Source organism: Bos javanicus, chromosome 18, assembly GCF_032452875.1.
Source record: "Bos javanicus breed banteng chromosome 18, ARS-OSU_banteng_1.0, whole genome shotgun sequence".
Classification (NCBI taxonomy): domain Eukaryota; kingdom Metazoa; phylum Chordata; class Mammalia; order Artiodactyla; family Bovidae; genus Bos; species Bos javanicus.
Genome location: NC_083885.1, coordinates 2,481,327 through 2,496,456, shown reverse-complemented (window position 1 = coordinate 2,496,456; position 15,130 = coordinate 2,481,327). Strand labels below are relative to the sequence as shown.

General features: G+C 42.3%; 1 protein-coding gene across 1 annotated transcript in view; it reads left to right on the top strand.

Moving 5' to 3' along the window:
* WDR59 (WD repeat domain 59) overlaps positions 1-14,540 on the top strand; it is a 106,667-nt gene extending 92,127 nt beyond the window's left edge. The window contains exon 28 of the transcript XR_009730677.1: positions 14,525-14,540. The gene's annotated coding sequence lies outside the window, so the exon portion shown is untranslated. The remainder of the gene's footprint in view (positions 1-14,524) is intronic.
* The last annotated feature ends 590 nt before the right edge of the window (positions 14,541-15,130 follow it).

The following is a 15,130-nucleotide window of genomic DNA, read 5'->3' as shown; positions in this document are numbered from 1 at the left end:
TAAATATAAGAAGAGAAGTTTTTGTTGGCAGCTCCATGCTTGACTGAGAAGAATTTTGTGTGTTGGAGACAGCTGGGAGCAAACGACTCTAGTTCCTCAATTTTGTTGTAAACAAAATCGCTACATCTGGGGGAAAATGTTTACATGGCTCAGAAAGGTACACACCCAAAGAATATGTGTGTACATTGCAAGCGTTCTATTGAGCAGATTTATTACTAGGTAAATTCTATGGGTGTGTTTCATGTTTCAGATGCAATATCAAGTTTGTTCTCAGTAATTGGCCTGAAGTAATTAACTTGAAGGTTAATAACTTTGTTAATAGTCAGTGACAACTAAAGTCAGATTTTGAAAGTCCTTCCTAGAGAGTTTTGGCATCATGTATGTTACAATTCTTAAAAAGAAGAAAACTTGACTCTTCTTCCCAAATAGTCTTGAAAGACAATCATAAAGAGTAAGAGGAAAGAGAGATTTGATCTCAAACAGGCTAGCTGAAATTTGAATTCAAGAAGTTTGCAGCAATATGGAGCCAATAATGATAATATATTAAGTATAAAAGACATGATCAAGAGCTTATATTTATGGCAGTATTCTAATTTTGTAAAACCAAAAAAAGCGCATACACACATTTAAAAGCGTGGACTACAATTCCATTTCCCACCCCAGTCCCTCTGCCTTTGGGCTGTGGGGTGTAGCGAGGACTCGGGTCTCGAGCCTTGGGGAGGTGCTTGGCAGCGGCCCCGAAGGCTCCTTGGTCCCAAGAGAAGATGGGGATAGGGCTTGAGCAGGTAAGCTGGGTGGGCGTGCGTGCTCGCTCACTTGTGCCTGACTCTTTGTGACCCCATGAACTGTAGGCCATTAGGCTCCTCTGTCCATGGGATTCTCTAGGCAAGAATACTGGAGTGGGTTGCCATTTCCTCCTGCACGCCATCTTCCCAACCCAGGGATCAAACCCACATCTCTTGAGCCTCCTGCATTGGCAGGCAGATTCTTTACTGCTGCACCACCTAAGCTGAGTGGGGGCATTTACCTAAAAGAGCGATTAGTAGTGGTTACCAAAAGCAAGGGGAAATGGAGATTGGAGGAGCAACCACTAAATCCACTCACCGTGGGAAGCAGTCATTAATGAGAGTTGACCTACGAGTATGTATTTGGGGGCAGGATCCGTTGTTTTTATTTTTTTTTAATAACGGAATGTCTTTAAGTTGTGATTCTTTTTAAAAAAATATTTATTTCTATCTGTTTATTTGGCTACACCGCCTTCGTTGGTCTTCCTTGGTGGTTCAGATGGTAAAGAATCTGCCTGCCATGCAGGAGACTTGGGTTCAAACTGTGGGTTGGGAAGATTCCCTGGAGTAGGAAATGGCAACCTACTCCAAGATTCTTGCCTGGAGAATCCCATGAACAGAGGAGCCTGGTGGGTTACAGTCCATGGGGTCGCAGAGTCGTACACAGTGGAGCAACTAACTCTTTCTTTCAGACCTTAGTTGCAGCATACAGGTTCTTTGTTGAGGCATGTAGGATTCGGCTCCCTGACCAGGGACTGAACCCATGCCCCCTGCATTGGAAGTGTGGATTCTTAGCCACTGGACCACCAGGGAAGTCCCAGGATCCATTGTTTTTAAAAGTTGTTTTTTCTTCTTCTAGTTTTATATTGAGATATAATTGACATACAGCACTTTATATGTTTAAGGTGACCAGCCTTATGATTTGACTTACATACATCATGAAATTATCATCACAGTAAGTTGAGTATCATCTCATTTAGATACAAAATCAAATAATAGGAAAAAATATCTTTTCTTGTAATGAGAACTCAGGATTTACTCTCTTGACTTACATATATAACCTTCAGTTCAGTTCAGTTGCTCAGTTGGGTCCTACTCTTTTTCATGTTGTACATTACAGTCCTGGCATTTATTTGTCTTGGGGCTTCCCTGGTGGCTCAGTGGTAAAGAATCCACCTGCCAGTGCAGGGGACACAGGTTCAGTCCTTGGGTTGGGAAGACCCTATAGAGAAGAGCATGGCGACCTACTTCAGTATTCCTGCCTGGGAAACCCCATGGACAGAGGAGCCTGGCGGGCTATGGGGTCACTTGGGGTCCCAAAGAGTCAGACATGACTTAGTGCTAAACAACAGCAGCTTATTTGTCTTACATCTGGTTTTAAAGTTTTAAAGAAAACCCCTATCTATACCGTTCAGCTGAAGATCGTCAAAACCACACTTGTAGGTGAACACGTTGGGATTATTTTCTGTTGCAGAGAGGGAGACTTCTCACCCTGGGTCCTGGGGTGTCTTGGTGAGAGGCTGCTCCAAGGACCCTCTTACAGAATTTGCGCTTGTGTTAGGTGAGTTTGATGTGAGTTCATGGAAGTGGAGGTTAGCTCTGGGTTGGATGTTTTGTTCCTGTCAAAAGCAAGGGTAATTCTATGATTTGATACATTAATAAAACTTAGCGAGAGGGAGGAGAGGCCAGAGTGAGGCTATACTTGGTAAAGAAGCAGCCATCACTCATACTGGCTGGGAGAGGGTGATGATTGGTATTTGGGGGCTTGAATGGTGTTCAGGTTTTATCTGTGTTCAGACACGATTCCTGGGTGATCTTGTTTTCGTCTTCCTCTACGTGGTCGCAGAGTGGCCCTGTCCAGTGTTAATGCAACATTGTCTGTGCTCACCAAGAGAACAACGAGACCTCGATCGAGTCAGACCAACCTTTGGCTGTAAGGAACTGTTTTCCTCTGTGTCACTCACAATTACAATCAATTTTGTCAGACTGATGCCCGCCCCCCGCCCCGCCCTCCCCGGCCCCCCCGCCCCCCGCATCCTTGTCTTGGGTCCGCTGTGCCGCATGTGGAATCTTAGTTCCCTGACAAGAGGTTGAACCTATGTCCCCTGCATTGGAAGCGTGGACTCTGAACCACTGGACTTGCAAGGAAGTTCCTAATGCCACTTATCTACTTAATCAAATCCTTAGCAACTTGGTAGCTTTTCTTATTCTCAAGAGTTTTTTTTTTTAACTAATGGTATATAAAAGGGCCACAGAGCAAAATGTTTTCCGTCAGTATCTTAATGATCCCTTAACCTTTAATCAAGGGTCATATAATAATCAGATGACAGCAAGAAAGGAACACAAGACAAACAAAAACACATTATGATGCTATGCATTTTCTCTGTTATGTGTATATAACTATAAATGTATAGAGAACTTTCTGGAAGGACACACATTAAGCCAATAACTATGGTTACCTTGAAACAGCAGGGAGACCAAGACTGGCAGTGATAATCAAAGGGAGCCTCACTTTTTTAAAAAGAGACTATTAGTAGTCTCCAGTTCACAGCATAGTTGAGTGGGACGTACAGAAAATTCTCATATACCTCCTTTGCCACACGTGTATAGTCTCCTCCATTACCAGCGTCCCCCACCAGAGTGACGCATTTATTAAAAAAAAAGAACCCACGCTGACAACATGTTATTGTGAAGGCATGCAAATTTATATTTTATTGGATCATAATTAATCTTCTATTTGTTGTATGTTCATGCCTCAGTTTTTCTTAAATACCTCCCTTCTAAAACGTTTTAAAATTTTTCAAATATTTATAAAGGTAGGATAGTATAATGAACTCTCACATACTCCTCACCAGCTTTCACAATTGTCAACACCCACCTATCCCATTTTTATCTCTATTCTTGACAACCTACCCCTCCCACCTTGCCACAGGATTGTTTTGATATCAATCTCAGATATCATATTGTTTCATCAATAACACTTCAGTATGTTATCTTTAAAAGATAAAAATTCTCTTGTGTAAGCCAGCATGGTACTTAAAACTTTTAACACTGATTCCTAAATATTCAGTTACTTTACAAATTTCCTAAATTTTGTTACAGATATTTATTCAGATCAGGATCCAAACACTTATTGCCATGTCTCTTAAGTCTCTTTTAATCTGATAGGATCTATAGGTTTCCTCCCTTTTTCATGCTTGCAATTTTTCTGTCAGAGAACAAATTGTTTTTTCTTCCAATCATCAAATGAAGTATTGTCTCTTTGCAAATTATCTGTAGAAGGACATATGTCCTAGAGAGTTTTCTACATTCTAGATTTTGCTGATTGTATTCATTCTATTTCTTGTGAGCTGGTAGTTAGATTTAGAGTAGGGTTTCCGGATAAAATACAGGAAAGTGAAGTCGCTCAGTCGTGTCCAACTCTTTGCACCCCTGTGAACTGTAGCCTACCAGGCTCTTCTGTCCATGGGATTCTCCAGGCGAGAATACTGGAGGGGGTTGCCATTTCCTTCTCCAAGGGATCTTCCTGACCCAGGGATCGATCCCGGGTCTCCTGCATTTCAGGCGGACGCTTTACCCTTAACTAAACAATACTTTTTAGTGTAAAAGTGCTCACTTGTGCAATATTTTATCATCTTGTGTTTTTATTTGCTAAGTTTGACAATCTTGGGTTTTTGGCAAGAATACATTCAATTTAGTGTTGGGTACTTCTATCAGGAGACACATAAGATCTGGTTGTTGTTTTTTTTGTGGTGTGAGAAATGACACAGGGGTTCATATTTATGTTACCATTTATATTAAAACTATTTCTCACCATAGGCAGTTGGATGCATCCCTTGTTAAGACAGCCCCTCAGCTTTTTACCTGATGATTTTTGGAAACTAATGATCATTGCCCAGAATAATTTATTAGGGCTTGCAGAATATTTATTCCAGGGCTATCATTTCTTCTGCATTTATAAGCTGGCATTATTCTGTAAAGAACTTACTCTTCTGTACAGTTTATGTAGGAAAGTTAAGCTTTTTCCTTAAGGCAGAATTTTGCAAGCATCTACGAGAGACCTTTATAAATCTAACAATAAAATCTTGCTAAAGATTTAGATAACTCTTACAAATCCAGTAAATCAAAATATTCAGTAAGGTAACATTTTTAAAGCATTTCTAGATGTTAAAAATCAAACATATACCTTTAGAAAATCAGAACTCTTCAGCATTTGAATGTTGACAGCACACTTAAATTAGTTAAATCTTCCTAAGGATCACAATTAAAATTAGATTTTAAATTGCCTACTGTATCAGTTTATCTGAAATGGTTGAAAGCACTGAAAGCTGAATAAAGCTTCTAAAAAGAAGCACAACAGTTATATAGCTTTTCACACTAGATTTGATACACTTTGTATGAAAACTCTTTCTCACCATCTATATGTTTATTACTTATGGCTTTCTAGACTTGCAGACTCACTTCCCACTTAAGGGGATCTGAGTAAGCATTGCCAGCTTCCTGCCACAGCTTAGAGTGGTTCAGGGCAACCGGCCAGGAAAGGCAGCCAGAACTTCCAAGAGTGGGAACTTGGATCCACAAAATCCCAAATGGCCAAGCCCAGGCCTGTGTCTGGCTCTCAAGTCCACATCTTCAAATTGCAGTTAATTATAAATTTGTTAGTCCAGAGCATCATACAGTCTTGGTCATCTATCAAATTTTACCCTCACGAATCTTTACTTTCTGATGTAGGTAGATGGAATTTGGCAATACTTCCCATCCTCCCCATGTGAGCTGTAGACAACTTGCCTGCTGCCTGTTAAGAACTCACTGGATTCTGCACTTTTTTGCTTCTATATCCACTCATCAGCACCGATTTCATGGTTTATTTGTTAACAGGCAACCTTAGAACTCCAGATGAAATGTGAAAAGTGTCCCGAGGTCAAGTATCTCATTCTTATTGATATTTTTCAGGTAAAGAAATAACAGCTGGGAATTTCTTTTAACTAATTAATTAATTTATTTGGCTGTGTCAAGTCTTAGTTGCAGCACTGGGGATCTTTGATCTGCATTGCAACAAGTGTGTTCTTGAGTTGTAGCACGTGAACTCTTACTTGCAGCATATGATCTAGTTTATATGTTATAGTTACATAGGGATCGAGTTTCCCGACTGGGGTCAAACCTGGGTCCCCTGCGTTGGGAGCAGGAGTGTTAGTCGCTGGACCACCAGGAATGTCGCCACCACTGAGGAATTAAGCAGATGTTCTTGTGAAACATCGTGTTTCTTGTGAAACTTGTTTCAAGTTTTCAGCTGAGAGGACAGGACTGTAATTCAGGACTACTTTTCCACCATTACTAGGTCAGCCGTAGGCACTCTGTGACCTGGATGCTGTTGGTTGTTCATCTTAATTGTCTCAGACTCTGTCTAGCCCCCTATCTCACCTTTTATTCTTCCCTTCTTCATGGGTAAAAGATCACTGAAAACACATGAGCTCATTTACAAAGAGTGGTGGTACAACAGATTGATTGTGACATCTGCATATCTTGAATGCAGAAAATCTCTTTTATATAAAATTATATAAAATGCTGACATCCACTGACCTTGGGTATTGGGTGGCTTTGAGGCATTCAGGTAAAGATATTGTTTAAAATAACCTGTATTATTCCCCTCACTATTAAGCAACAAATGTCCAGTCTAAAGATGGAGATTACTACTGTCTCTCAACTCACCTACCTCATTTCTGTTGTTGATTTGTCCTTGTTTTATAGAAACATTTGCAGTTTCTATTGCATTTGAAACAATAGTAGTAGTAGTCTGTTCTGGAGAATCCTAAGTGTAAAATAATTTTATATACTTACCTAATTCTGTATTAACTAGCTTTAAAAATTCAATATAGTTATTTGAAAGCAGAATGAAAGGGAATTCCCTGGCCATCCAGGGGTAGGACTGCCAGGGCCTCAGTTTGATCCCCAGTGAGGGACCTGAGATCTCACAAGCCACACAGCCAAAAATAAACAGGTAAATAAAGGGCAGAATGGGAGAGTGAATCTACATTAAGGCATTTTAGCTTGGGCATTTATTATTTTCATAGGGGTGACTTTAAAAGGGTTTTTTAAATCTTTATGATTGTAAAAGCTTCCTCTTCCTCATGAACTCTGTTCTTTTTTTTTTTTTCCTAATGACTTTGTCATTAGGAGTGTTGTGTAATCTTGAGAGTATAGTTGGAAATATCCCAGAGTATGAAACCAGCCATACCTTGGCTAGTTCATAGGGCAGAGAGGCCATAAGCAACCAGTGTCCAAGCCAGGCTTCAGCAATACGTGAACCATGAACTTCCAGATGTTCAAGGTGGTTTTCAAAAAGGCAGAGGAACCAGAGATCGAATTGCCAACATCCGCTGGATCATGGAAAGAGCAAGAGAGTTCCAGAAAAACATCTATTTCTGCTTTATTGACTATGCCAAAGCCTTTGACTGTGTGGATCACAATAAACTGTGGAAAATTCTGAAAGAGATGGGAATACCAGACCACCTGACCTGCCTCTTGAGAAACCTGTATGTAGGTCAGGAAGCAACAGTTAGAACTGGACATGGAACAACAGGCTGGTTCCAAATAGGAAAAGGAGTACGTCAAGGCCGTATATTGTCACCCTACTTATTTAACTTATATGCAGAGTACATCATGAGAAAAGCTGAGCTCGATGAAGCACAAGCTGGAATCAAGATTGCCAGGAGAAATATCAATAACCTCAGATATGCAGATGACACCACCCTTATGGCAGAAAGTGAAGAGGAACTAAAAAGCCTCTTGATGAAAATGAAAGAAGAGAGTGCAAAAGTTGGCCTAAAGCTCAACATTCAGAAAACTAAGATCATGGCATCTGGTCCCATCATTTCATGGGAAATAGATGGGTAAACAGTGGAAACAGTGTCAGACTTTATTTTTCTGGGCTCCAAAATCAGTGCACATGGTGACTGCAGCCATGAAATTAAAAGACGCTTACTCCTTGGAAGGAAAATTAGGACCAACCTAGACAGCATATTCAAAAGCAGAGACATTACTTTGCCAACAAAGGTCCATCTAGTCAAGGCTATGGTTTTTCCTGTGGTCATGTATGGATGTGAGTTGGACTGTGAAGAAAGCTGAGTGCCAAAGAATTGATGCTTTTGAACTGTGGTGTTGTAGAAGACTCTTGAGAGTCCCTTGGACTGCAAGGAGATCCAACCAGTCCATTGTGAAGGAGATCAGCCCTGGGATTTCTTTGGAAGGAATGATGCTAAAGCTGAAACTCCAGTACTTTGGCCACCTCATGCGAAGAGTTGACTCATTGGAGAAGACTCTGATGCTGGGAGGGATTGGGGGCAAGAGGAGAAGGGGACGACAGAGGATGAGATGGCTGGATGGCATCACCGACTCGATGGACGTGAGTCTGGGTGAACTCCGGGAGTTGGTGATGGACAGGGAGGCCTGGTGTGCTGCGATTCATGGGGTCGCAAAGAGTTGGGCACGACTGAGCGACTGATCTGATAATGAAAAGGACATCTTTTTTGGGTGTTAGTTCTAAAAGGTCTTGTAGGTCTTCATAGAACCGTTCAACTTCAGCTTCTTCAGCATTACTGGTTGGGGCATAGACTTGGATTACTGTGATATTGAATGGTTTGTCTTGGAAACAAACAGATCATTCTGTCATTTTTGAGACTGCATCCAAGAACTGCATTTCGAACTCTTTTGTTGACCATGATGGCTACTCCATTTCTTCTAAGGGATTCCTGCCCACAGTAGTAAATATAATGGTCATGTGAGTTAAATTCACCCATTCCAGTCCATCTTAGTTCTCTGATTCCCAGAATGTCGACGTTCACTCTTGCCATCCCGTTGGACCACTTCCAATTTGCCTTGATTCATGGACCTAATATTCCAGGTTCCTATGCAATATTGCTTTTTACAGCATCAGACCTTGCTTCCATCACCAGTCACATCCACAACTGGGTATTGTTTTTGCTTTGGCTCCATCCCTTCATTCTTTCTGGAGTTATTTCTCCACTGATCTCCAGTAGCATATTGAGCACCTACCAACATGGGGAGTTCCTCTTTCAGTATCCTATCGTTTTGCCTTTTCATACTGTTCATGGGGTTCCCAAGGCAAGAATACTGAAGTGGTTTGCCATTCCCTTCTCCAGTGGACCACATTCTGTCAGACCTCTCTACCATGACCTGCCCATTTTGGGTGGCCCCACATGGCATGGCTTAGTTTCATTGAGTTAGACAAGTCTGTGGTCTGTGTGATTAGATTGACTAGTTTTCTGTGATTATGGTTTGTGTGTCTGCCCTCTGATTCCTCGCGCAAGACCTACCGTCTTACTTGGGTTTCTCTTACCTTGGGCATCGGGCATCTCTTCAGGGCTGCTCCAGCAAAGCGCAGCCGCTGCTTCTTACCTTGGATGAGGGGTATCTCCTCACAGCCCGCCCCTCCTGACCTTGAACGTGGAGTAACTCCTCTCGGCCCTCCTGTGCCCCCACAGCCACCACTCCTTGGACATGGGGTTGCTCCTCTCACCACCTTAAAAAGGTATAAACTTTTGGAAGTTTGTATTTTTTTTAGCCACCTTCAATGGGAAGCATGGATGAAATGGGCAGAGGTGGCCAAATGTATTTTTCAAGAGTAACCTAACAAAGATTTTTTTGGAGCTTCCCTGGTGGCTCAGACAGTAAAGAATTTGCCTGCAATGCAGGAGACCCAGGTTCGATCCCTGAGTTGTGAAGGTCCCCTAGAGATGGAAATAGCAGTCCACTCCAGTTTCCTCGCCTAAAGAATTCCATGGACAGAGAAGCCTAGCGGGCTATAGTCCACAGGGTCGCAAAGAGTTGGACATAGCTGAGCGACTAACACTTTCACTTTTCTGTTTTTATTCTAAAAGAATATATTAGCTTATGTGTGGTGACGCTAAGAATGAAAGAATGAAGCTGAGCCCTGGGGACAGTTTTCTTAGTTCTTAAATGAAGGGTTTCTGGGGGGAAAACAGGCTTTCTGAAGTCAAGAGAGGAAAGACCCTGATGGGTGTGTGTTCCGGGGTCCCCAGGGTTGGTGCCTCCCACCCCTCTCCCTGTGCTTCCTTCCCTCGCACTGTGGCCCCGCCCATTTTGCGGTTGCCTCCCTCCCTAGACCATAAGCCCCCCCCTGGAAAAGGTCTGCTTTTTTCTGCCTCCACATCTCAGGTCTGGCACAGTCCCAGGCGGGTAGGGAGAACCTTGCCCCAGTCCTGCAATGTATTGCTACCTGGTATGCGTTGTAACCAACTCTTCAAAAGGCCATGCCACCATTCTGTCAAATCAGTTGCGTCGAGATGGTGGAGACATGATAAGACTAATAAATTCCATGAGCATGGGCCCAGTGCTGTACTTCTTTTATTGTAAAGTGAGGTTCTTGATCAGAAGTGTGTGTAGAATACTGTGGTGATGGAGAAAACATCCTGTAAGTCCAGGGACAGAAGCAGTGGGTTCAGGAAAGGCAAATCCGTATCTAGAGGATCTACAAGCACACCTCGTTTTATTGCACTTCACTCGGTTGTGATTTGCAGATACTGGTTTCTTACAAATTGAAGATTGTAGCAACCCTGTGTTGTCAGATGATGCATAGCATTTTTTAGCGATAAAGTATTTTTAAATTAAGGCATTTAATTTTAAAATTAAGGCATTTCAGGTATATTTAAAAAAAAACATAATGCTGTTACACACTTAAAAGACTACAATATAGTGTGGACATACTTTTATTTGTATTGGAAAACCAAAAAATTCATGTGACTCACTTTTTTGTGATATTCACCTTGCTGCAGAGGTTTGGAACCAAACCCAAAGTATCTCTGAGGTCTCCCTGTATTGTGATAAATACACAATGCTGCCTCTCCCATGATGGAAACAGTCCAGTGTAGTCAACCTGCGACCAAGCAGATGACTGAGCACCCCAGAGAATGGTTCCATCTCAAGGGCTCAGTATAGTCTCTGCTTCTGGCAGACTGGACAGTTATTGGCCATAGCCAGGTCACTCTCAGTGAATGCAAGTCCATATTTCCAAGCCCATGCGTGAGCCTCCATCCCGACCACCCTGGCCACTTTGCTTATGAGTCTGTGAGTGATGACAAGAGTAGCAGGGGAAAGAGACGGACTGGTATCCACAGAAAAGGTCAACCCATTCACTTGATTATTAAAATTCCCCTTGGCTGAGTTCATTCTTTGGTGAGAATTCACGTGAGACACAAATATTTTCACACTTTTTGCCCATTCAGAGAGGCCTATCCCCAAATTTCTTTGTCACCAGTTTTCCAATCATGTTCCTTCTAGGTCCTTGACCATCCAGCCCAACTGCTGGCTATAGTCCATGAATTGGTATAGAATTGCAATATGGCCATTTGTCCTTCCAAGCTCAACGTCCAGCCAGGTACACTGCAGGAAGTTCTGACCACTGGGAGGATTCCCCTTCACCACCATCTTTCAGGGATGTCCCCCAGAGGGGCTCTAGTGTTGCAACTGTCCACTTATAGGTGGTGGACATATCTACAGAACCATCTGTAAGCCAAGTCTGAGTCTATACTCTCTCTGCCAATTGATCATATGGAACTCCCCGTGAAACCATGAAGCACAGGCTGGGAGAGACAAGACAATGTCGCAGCGATGGGGACCACAGGCATTTGGGCCGCTTTGTCATGTAACCTACTTGTGCCTTCAGGGCCTGTTTAGGACAGATCATTTATGTATCACTTACATTTGATGATGGAGTGTTGCTATGCACACCCATCATCATGGCATGGTGGGCCAGATATTAATAACCTCCATTTTATGATGGACTACTCAGGTTATGTGGTAACTTGGTGACCCACAGTCAAGTGTTCGGTCTGCATTAAGTCTCAGTAGCAGCCGAGAGCTCTTTCTCTAAAGGAGGGTAGTTAAAAGTGGAGGATGTCAGAGTCTTGCTCTAAAACCCTCAAGGCAGTGCTGTCACTCACCCTTGCTCTGCTTGTTTTGTTCTATTTGCTAATCACTCATGTTGGTGAAGGAAATGGCAACGCACACCAGTATTCTTGCCTGGAGAATCCCAGGGACAGAGGAGCCTGCCGTCTATGGGGTCGCACAGAGTCGGACGTGACTGAAGCGACTTGGTAGCAGCAGCAGCAGCATGTTGGTACGGATGATCTTTTATACTCAATGTGCTGATTCAAATGCTGATCTCATCCAGAAACCCTCTTATAAAGACACACCCAGAAATCATACTTTACCAGTTCTTCGGGTATCTCTTAACCCAGTCAAGTTGAACACATGGAATTAACCATGTGGTAGCTATTAGCCACATTGTCTATATCTTTAAAAATAATCAAAATTAAAAATTTGGTATCTCAGTCATAGTAGCCATCGTTCAAATGCTCACTAATTAGAGGCCACATGTTAGATATAGAACATTTCCATCCTCACAGAAAGTTCTAGTGGACAGCACTGCTTTGGAGAATGAAACCAAGAGGTGCAAAACTTCTCTGACTTGGCAGAGATCAAATGACAAGCCTGCAGAACCATCAGGAGAAACACTCATTGCTTAAACAATCCCAGAATATTAGTTAATGGCAGGACAATGGGTAGAGGGCCAGGGAAAGGTGGTAATATTTTTGAAACTTCAGCCAGCCTCTTTGGACATCCATATTCAGCTCAGATCAGTTCAGTTCAGTCACTTAGTCGTGTCCAACTCTTTGCGACACCATGGACTGCAGCATGCCAGGCTTCCATGTCCATCACCAACTCCCGGAGCTTGCTCAAATTCATGTCCACCAAGTCGGTGACGCCATCTAATCATATCCTCTGTCATCCCCTTCTCCTGCTTTCAATCTTTCCCAGCATCTGAGTCTTTTCCAATGAGTCAGTTCTTTGCATCAAGTGCCCCCAAAATTGTAGTTTCAGCTTCAGCATCATTCCTTCCAATGAATATTCAGGACTGATTTCCTTTAGGATGGACTGGTTAGATCTCCTTGCAGTCCAAGGGACTCTCAAGAGTCTTCTCCAACACCACAGTTCAAAAGCATCAATTCTTCGATGCTCAGCTTTCTTTATAGTCCGACTCTCACATCCATACATGACTACTGGAAAAACCATAGCTTTGACTGGATGGACCTTTGTTGTCAAAGTAATGTCTCTGCTTTTTAATATGCTGTCTAAGTTGGTCATAGCTTTTCTTCCAAGGAGCAAATGTTTTTTAATTTCATGGCTGCAGTTGCTGTCTACAGTGATTTTGGAGCCCAAGAAAATAAAGTCTGTCACTGTTTCCATTGTTTCCCCATCTATTTGCCGTGAAATGATGGGATCAGATGCCATGATCTTAGTTTTCTGAATGTTGAATTTTAAGCCAGCTTTTTCACTCTCCTCTTTCACTTTCATCAAGAGACTCTTCAGTTCCTCTTCACTTTCTGCCATAAGGGTGGTGTCATCTGCATATCTGAGGTAATTGATATTTCTCCTGGCAATCTTGATTCCAGCTTGTGCTTCTTCCAGCCCAGCGTTTCTCAAGATGTACTCTGCATATAAGTTAAATAGGCAGGATGACAATAAACAGCCTTGACGTACTCCTTGCCCAATTTGGAACCAGTCTGTTGTTCCATGTCTGATTCTAACTGTTGCTTCTTGACCTGCATACATATTTCTCAGGAGGTAGGTAAGGTGTTCTGGTATTCCTACCTCTTGAAGAATTTTCCACAGTTTGTTGTGATCCACACATGGGGTCGCAAAGAGTCGGACATGACTGAGCGACTGAACTGACTGACTGACTGACACAGTCAAAGGCTTTGGCATAATCAATAAAGCAGAAGTAGGCGTTTTTCTGGTATTCTCTTGCTTTTTCGATGATCTAACAGATGTTGGCAATTTGATCTCTGGTTCCTCTGGTTCCATATTCAGGTGTATGTATGCAATTCCAGTTCCTCTCTCAGCATAATCATTCTTAAAAGCTCTTTTTGCATACCTTCCTTGTAGTGTGGAGGCCCCTAGTGTTAAACCTTTCAAGAATCTGATGCAAACATTATGAGTTGTCTCCACCCTACCCAACGCATTTTTCTATATATTAAATGAGGAACTGGGGAAAAGATGAAAAGATATGATGACAATTTATGTCCCTGTTTTAGGCTATCTGCTCCCAAAGACAAAAGTAAAATGAATCCATTTTCTGGAACAGATAGAGCCCATAGTTCGGCATTTTATATGAGTGAATGATGGACTTTTTGCCAATTCTAATAGAGTCCCAGTTGCCCTTTATAGTAATAATCATTGCTAACATGTACTGAAGTGTTACTGTGTACCAGGCGCTATGCTGATTGCTTTGCATGCTTTATTTCATAGCAGTCCTCTGAAGAGATTACTAATATTAACTTTTCTTTGCAAGTGACGAGGCAACAGGAGGTTAAACACCTTTTCAAGGTCATGCAGCTTACACCCAGCAGAACCAAGAGGTAGCCACGTGTCCGCAGTCTGTGCTCCGAGCCTTGGCACTGCACTTTTTCTTGATCATGTCTCTGTTTATTATTCTGTGTTGAGTTTCATCTGTTTATTGTGTGTCTTTCCTTCAAGACTGAGGGCTTCTTAAGGACAAAGTCAGTGCCTTATGTACTGAAGTGTGTAGTTGCTTTTGGCTGCCACATTCCTTCCTATTTTTGAGCTCCCCCTCGTGTTGCCTTTGTAGAGTTTACCTCCCCTGTGAAAGCGTAAAAGAAACACCCTTTCTTTTTCTCCAGATATTAGAGCGTGGACACGGGACCTGGCTTGGCCAATCACTTCTCCCACCTGCAACACAGAGTCTCGAACTAACAGCACAAAGAAGGTGAGATGGTTAGGCCTTGTTCACAGCCATAGTGGTCTTCTGTGGTGGTGGAACCTGAGCAGTGGTTCTGCTGAAAATGATTGTGTCTTCCTGCTTGCTGGCCCTCCACCACTGCCTTATTTCCTGTCCATTTCCCATACCTAGGTTTCCTCCCTCCCATCTGTTTCTTCCAGAATATTCTTTTCCTGTGTGTTGAGTTGGTTTCTGCTGCTTATACCCAAGAATCATGACTAACACAGACAGCTTTGTATAGCCAAAGATAAGGGTAGTGCTTTACTAACTGTTTGTTGAGTGAATAAATGAAATCCCATAAGCTGTCAACATATCTTAAGAAGGATGGACTAAAAGTGGGAAGTAGGATAAGAATGAGGATAAGAATCACAGAAAGGGAGGTGGGACGGAATAGTTTTCCACTTAAATTCTTCTTGTAACTTGCCAGATGTACTTGCTGTAAAGTGGAATCTCTGACAAAGACAAGGCATGGGATAACTGTCATTATTGAAAATTAAATTTTAATTGT